This window comes from Sprattus sprattus (assembly GCF_963457725.1).
Source record: "Sprattus sprattus genome assembly, chromosome: 1".
Classification (NCBI taxonomy): Eukaryota; Metazoa; Chordata; class Actinopteri; order Clupeiformes; family Clupeidae; genus Sprattus; species Sprattus sprattus.
The window spans coordinates 63735264-63741263 of record NC_137920.1 but is presented as its reverse complement, the minus strand read 5'-3'; the positions used below and the strand labels follow the sequence as shown (position 1 = coordinate 63741263).

At 46.1% G+C, this 6000-nt stretch overlaps 1 pseudogene across 1 annotated transcript in view; it reads left to right on the top strand.

Annotated features, from left to right (window-relative positions):
* The first annotated feature begins 587 nt into the window (after positions 1-587).
* LOC308370994 (rab proteins geranylgeranyltransferase component A 1-like) overlaps positions 588-6000 on the top strand; it is a 33139-nt pseudogene continuing 27726 nt past the window's right edge. Inside the window, exons 1-2 of the transcript in view lie at positions 588-639; positions 5839-5905. The product of the transcript in view is annotated as a rab proteins geranylgeranyltransferase component A 1-like (transcript). The remainder of the gene's footprint in view (positions 640-5838; positions 5906-6000) is intronic.

The window sequence follows — 6000 nt, the reverse complement described above, 5'->3', positions numbered from 1 at the left end:
AGAAAGGTAGGGGTGAGGGAAGGGCTTTCCACCCCTCCAAACGGAGATTTTCCGAGGGCACACTTCAAACGGAGGGGTGAGACCGATTTCCCACAATGCATTGCGAACCCGTGATCATTCACGCCCCAAACCTGTAAACATCCCTTTAAAAATGTCGTGTCCTGTAAATCCAATCCTGTAAACATCCCTTTAAAAATGTCGGAAACAGCAGGAAAAGCATCACACAAATGTAATTATTTTCTTTGTAATTCATGGTTTTAAAACTTGTTTGATGAAATGTTGCATTGTGTAAACAACAGCTGCAGGCGCCATGTTTGTTTATGTCTGATGAGTGACAGCTGTCGCTCTCCGCTTATGTAACAGCTGACGCAGCGTACTGATGACATACGTAATTGTTGAAGGGGTATCCCAATTCGTAGGGCTAGCGTTTCCACCCCTTCGCCTACACCTACGTTATTGCTTCGTTTGAAAAGGCGAGGGCCAAGGGGTAGGGGTAAGGGTAGGGGTGGAGATTAGAAATGGGATTGGGCCTTACTATAGATCACTGGCAATCACTAACTGATCACATGACAGGGTTTTAAATAAAGATGGCGTCCGACAACCTACCATCCGAATTTGATATTGTAATACTTGGAACAGGTAACGTAAAATGCTAAAAGTATTCGTCTTTAAAATAAAACGTTTAACACAATAGTTCTGAATGCGGGTTTGCTTTGTTGAAATAGTGTGCTGTTACAAAGCGTTCGGGTAGGTTACTCATAAAGTAGCTTATGGCTAGATGATGACAGCTGTATGCAGCAGCAGCAGTGAAGTGCTGCACAGGCTACACGTGTCCACCTGTCTTGCCAGCTATAGCCTATTAATGAAACAGACCTTTCACTAAACACAGATCAGTCTCGGCTACAACTTTGGCAGATACTGTTTGTCTGCTCTGTACTTCACAGGAGACCATGATATTTGTAGCCAACTATACTTAGCTGGTTAGATATAAAAATACTGATCACTGTTGTCACAATGTAGTAAGATAGCTTGCAGTTACAATAACACGTTATTCGTATTGAAAGGTCGGCATACCGTCCATATTGAGGTGTGTCAAATAGACGGGCTACTGGCTGACCATCTGCCGTAGGTAACGATAGATCCCTGTATGGTGGTTTCTAGGTGGCTATCTATCCATGCACACAGTGGTTAACAAGCTGTTCGGTGAGCAGTGAGCACGCATAGGTTAATAAGATTTTGATTTAAGAATATATTTGATATCACAGTTAACTGTTTAGCTCAATACATATTCTCCATAAATGTTATGTTTTAATCACCTCTATACATTTAGCTTCTATGCATTTTGTTTTCTGGGTGGGCTACATTCCCCTCAATATTGTTTGAGCACCACTTATGTTTTAAAACTTTTACCCCTTGTCTCGGAGCTCTGATCAGCAAACATCTCCATTCAGCTCTGCTAAAAACTTCCAGACTTCCAGACTTGCCCCTTATGGTAGTCTAATAAACATTGACAAGTCCTGTGGATATACATCACAGCAGTATTGTCTGATCTGACCTACTGTGATGATGCTGACTGTATATTTGCTTTTTGCCATTCATGTTTCACTGGCCTGATTCTCTGCAAAAGCATAGAAATGGTTGCAGATTCCCAGACCTGAAAGAAGCCAGGTAGTACTCCTCCCTGGTGGATGGCATTGTTCTCCAGCCCAAGAGTGGAATATGGAAGACAAGAGAAGAGAAGGGGAAGGGAGGGGGAAAAAATGTCATTGCTGTTGCTAAGAGGGACATTTTCTCATGGTGATTGATGGCACGCAAATGAATATCTCTGGCCCACTTCTGGTTCTGCTCATGCAAAACCACCCGAGCCAGCTGGTCCCCAGGCTGCTGGTGACACACGCGGCCCCGTAACCCGGTCTATTTCTGCTTAGACGGTGTTCCGTGTCAAGGTTGCTCAGACAAGCGTGTTTGTTTCCAGGCCCCCCCCCCCCTCCCCACACCTAAATTCCTGTGTGTTAAGAGCTGTGCACGGGTGCAAACAAGGCACAACAGTTGTGTATGAATATGGCGGCCATCTAATGACATTGTTTCTCCATCTGCCGGAGCATGGCATGAGTCGGAACGGCTCTGTTACCGTTGGTTGCACCCCGTCAGTCCGCAGACTCGGTTGACACTCGCCAGGGGGGTTGCGGCCCAGGGAGCGCCGGTGACAGAGAGGCCAGGAGTCTTTGCTCCGATTATACGCTCATGGACACCTGGATGTGAACCGTTTGTTGATGGTCCCTTCCAGGAACAAGGGTCGAAGAAGAACCAGCATAGTCACACACACACACACACACACTCACTCACTCACAGTCCTTCTGTGTTGCATTGATGCCCGTGTTGTCCCGTGATCACTGGGTCTTGGTGTCTTTTGGTGTCTCTCTCTGCCTACATGTCTTAAGTTCACTTCTGAATGAAATTGGCCCTGGCTTCACGCTGCGCCGCAAGCCTTAGTGAGAGCAGTGCGCTCGGGGAGTCAAGGTTTCCATGACGATTAATGGAGATGGATCCTCCCCTTGGCTCCGCCTATGAGCTCTGCTGTCAGGGACAAACGGGTGCGAGGGCTGTGACTGAGTGACATGGGACGCAGCAAATCAAGGGGGTCACATGCAGAGTGGCCCTCCGAAGGGAGATGCAGTGGAGGTCACCCTGTGACCATGCAGAGCTGAGGACTGAGTCTGCCACACTAGGGATGAGTGACCTGCAGACATGGTTCTCTGGCGTCTGCTGGTGTGGACCTTTTTTGAGAATTGATGTTTTGGAGGTACAGGGGGCCTGGTGCACATTTATAAGTCATCAGTGACTAAGGTGGTCAATCAGGATGAATAAGATAGGATATTTCCGTCTGAACTTTGGTTTTACACATGCTTTGTGTAGCCTTGTGAATAGTTTTAACCCACTGTTTTTGGGACAGTACTTTTGGAAGCTGCTGACCAGCACACATACAATAAAGCGTTAGATTTGCATTGCATTGCATTAGCAGCAGGAAAAGCTCTTGCCGGTTAAAGTGAAAGTGTGTGTTAGTCACACCACACATCCCAAGCCACCACTGTTTTCTTGTTGAGTGATAGTTTACATTTAGCAGGCAGTGACTGAGATGTACAATTAGTCCTTCTCATAGAAGACTTGTACTTGCATGGGCTTTTAAATGCGAAGCAATAAAGAAAGCCACCCAGGCATCTTGCTTTGGCCTGGGCATCTTGCTGTTGGGTTAATGTAACTATCCATCTTGGGGGGAGGGGGGGTGGAGGGGACGGGCTTTTAGTGCCACCACATGAATTGTCCCCATTAGCGATAGTGTGATTATGGGATGGCGTTGCCACGATGGCCAACCCCTCCGCCATGTGTGACTGATCTCCTTTAGGCTGTCACTTCACTGGGCTGGAACAAACAGCTACTATGTGACAGTGCTACTCGGTAGTGTTACCCTCGCTGTTCTGGTATTTAATTATTTATCATAGCATAATCATGTGTTCCCTCGAAAGCCAGAGTTGATTAGCGAACTTCATTGCTTATCTGCAGTCAGCGAAATGTAGCTTCATGCAGACAGGAAGAATACACCTAAGCCTGTAGGCCACATGTTTAAGGTGTGAGTAGGCCAATTACTATTGTAACAGCAGTGTACAGGATGGCGTAAGAGGGTGTTATTAATGGAGCTTGCCCAAACTGGCTTTATTCCATTTGTCTGTTTTACATACAGAGGGCTGTGGAGCAGTTGAACTCTGACCCTGAGGCTTAGATACAGGAGGAGGAGCCGTGTGTGAGTAAGAGGGGTGGAGTGGGGGTTGGGGGGTGACAGAAAAGGGAGGAGGATGACTGAAGTGCCTTCCCATGCTGTTCCTTATAGAGGGTATTCTCTATCTCTCTACCCCCCCCCCTCTCTGTATCTCTCTCTCACTCTCACTCTCAATCTCTCTCCCTCACTCTCTCCCTTTCTGCTGGCGTTCTCAGCCCCCTGACTATAAATAACGCACAAAATGACTTTCAAGGTGGAGAGATAGAATCCATTTTGGAATGCTCCCTGAAATGAAGAGTGATTTATGATTTCATACAATTCCTGCTGAAAGCATTTCAGGCTTTGCTCGGTCATCAAAGTCCTGCCGGCCCCGATCTATTATTTATCGCCAGGCATGTCTGTGTGGCACCACCGCTTTATGGCAGGTAATGTTTGTCTTTAGCAAACATGATGTGGAAAAATCAATACCGGATACGACAAATGGTATTAAAAGATGACGGTGGGTGGTTATTTACACTTTTTAGAAACATCTTCAGCATTGTGTAGACAGATATATAGAACTATCTCCTTCATCTGTTCCCACTGGGTAGTTTATTGAGACAAAGCCCATTTGCTGTGGGTGTCATCTATTTGTTTTATTTATAATACTTTTGTTGGTTTGTTTTGATGGCTACTCCAAAAGAATATTTCTTTAGTTTTTTTTTTCACTAAAGCCCCCCCCCCCACACACACACACACACACAAACCCTGACCACCACCAGCATAGCTCCTACGTTTAAATACAATATAATTGAAATAGCAATTAAACAAAATATGATTATGATCGAGACTTTTATGTTCCAAAACTCACCGATTTTGATGTGTAAATTAGCCCTCTTGCTAACCAGTGCAGATGTGGAGCATGACGATCACTGGCGCTGGCGTGTTAGGCTCTGCTTTTGTGCAGTGGATGTCTGCCTGCCTGCCTGCCTGCCTGCCTGCATGCCTGCCTGCCTGCCTGCACCTCGAGGAAAGGGAGAGGGTGGCGTGGCGACAGGCCCCGCTCGCAGGAATAAATCACTTTCCCATTGTGAGCTGGAGATGGGGCTGTGGCAAGGCCAGATGAGCTCATAGAGGAATGGGGAAGAGGGGACGCACTGGCGGCTTAATGGAGTTGTTTTCCGCCCCGGCTTCGCGGCCTCACCACTCAATCTCACCTCACCCGCTCGCTCCCTTGTTCCCTCACTCCCTCACTTGCTCCCTCGCTCTCCTCTTTCACCCGCTATCAGATGTGCAGGCCTGAAGAATGCCGCCATTTTAACCTGGACCTTTTTGTTTCAAGCACCGCAAGCCTGAGGGGGTCGGTATAAATGTAGTGGCCTACAGTATAGCAGACAGTATCTGAAGGTTGTTAAGGTGGTGGGATGTAGCCCTCTGGGCAGAAGTTAGGCTGCTCCACTGTTAGACTCCACTGGGTGGTACTTTCCACTTGCAATAGCTTAATGCCCCAGAGATGATTTAGACTCAGTAATCTCCCATGACAAGCTGTGGAAATGTTTGTTTGAAATCAGTAATTACTTTTGAAGTTGATGTAAATGTACTAAAACTTGATAATAAACAACAATTATTATTATAACACAAAACACAGCGCAACAAGTGGCCTATATTTATTATTATTGTTATCACTATATCACTAGTTTCAGGCAGGTTAAAGGAATCGAGTTAGTAAACTGGCTCAATGTCTTAACCTTTTTGTCTGTAATTTATCTCTGTCACCACTTTGTCCCTAAGTGCTTTTAGCTAAACAAAAAAATAACAGAAGAAGTTACAACAAATATAGAATCACTCGAATCAAACAAATAGCAATGGCCATCCAATTGTGCAAATGGAATAATAATACCCTAAAAAGCACAAGGGCAGAGCTCGACAATGGAGCTGGACAGGGCTGAAACGAGCGGCAGTTTCGCAAATTGAATAATGCGTCTCAGGCAGGAAAAGGGTTGAGGAGTGGGATGGTTAATGGTTGTGCTCTGTGGCGAACAGTCATGATGACAATGGAACCCTGTCTGCTGTAATTTTTTTAGATCTCACCGAGTCGGTCGTTGCATACGCCTGCTCCAGGGTGGGACAGCGGGTTTTTCATCTAAACCGGTAAGTTACAAATGTCGACTCCAACACGAGACCTATCCCTGTCTGCTGCCTGAACCCTTTATCCCAGTCCTCTTTAGTCTTCTTGGTGTTGTCGA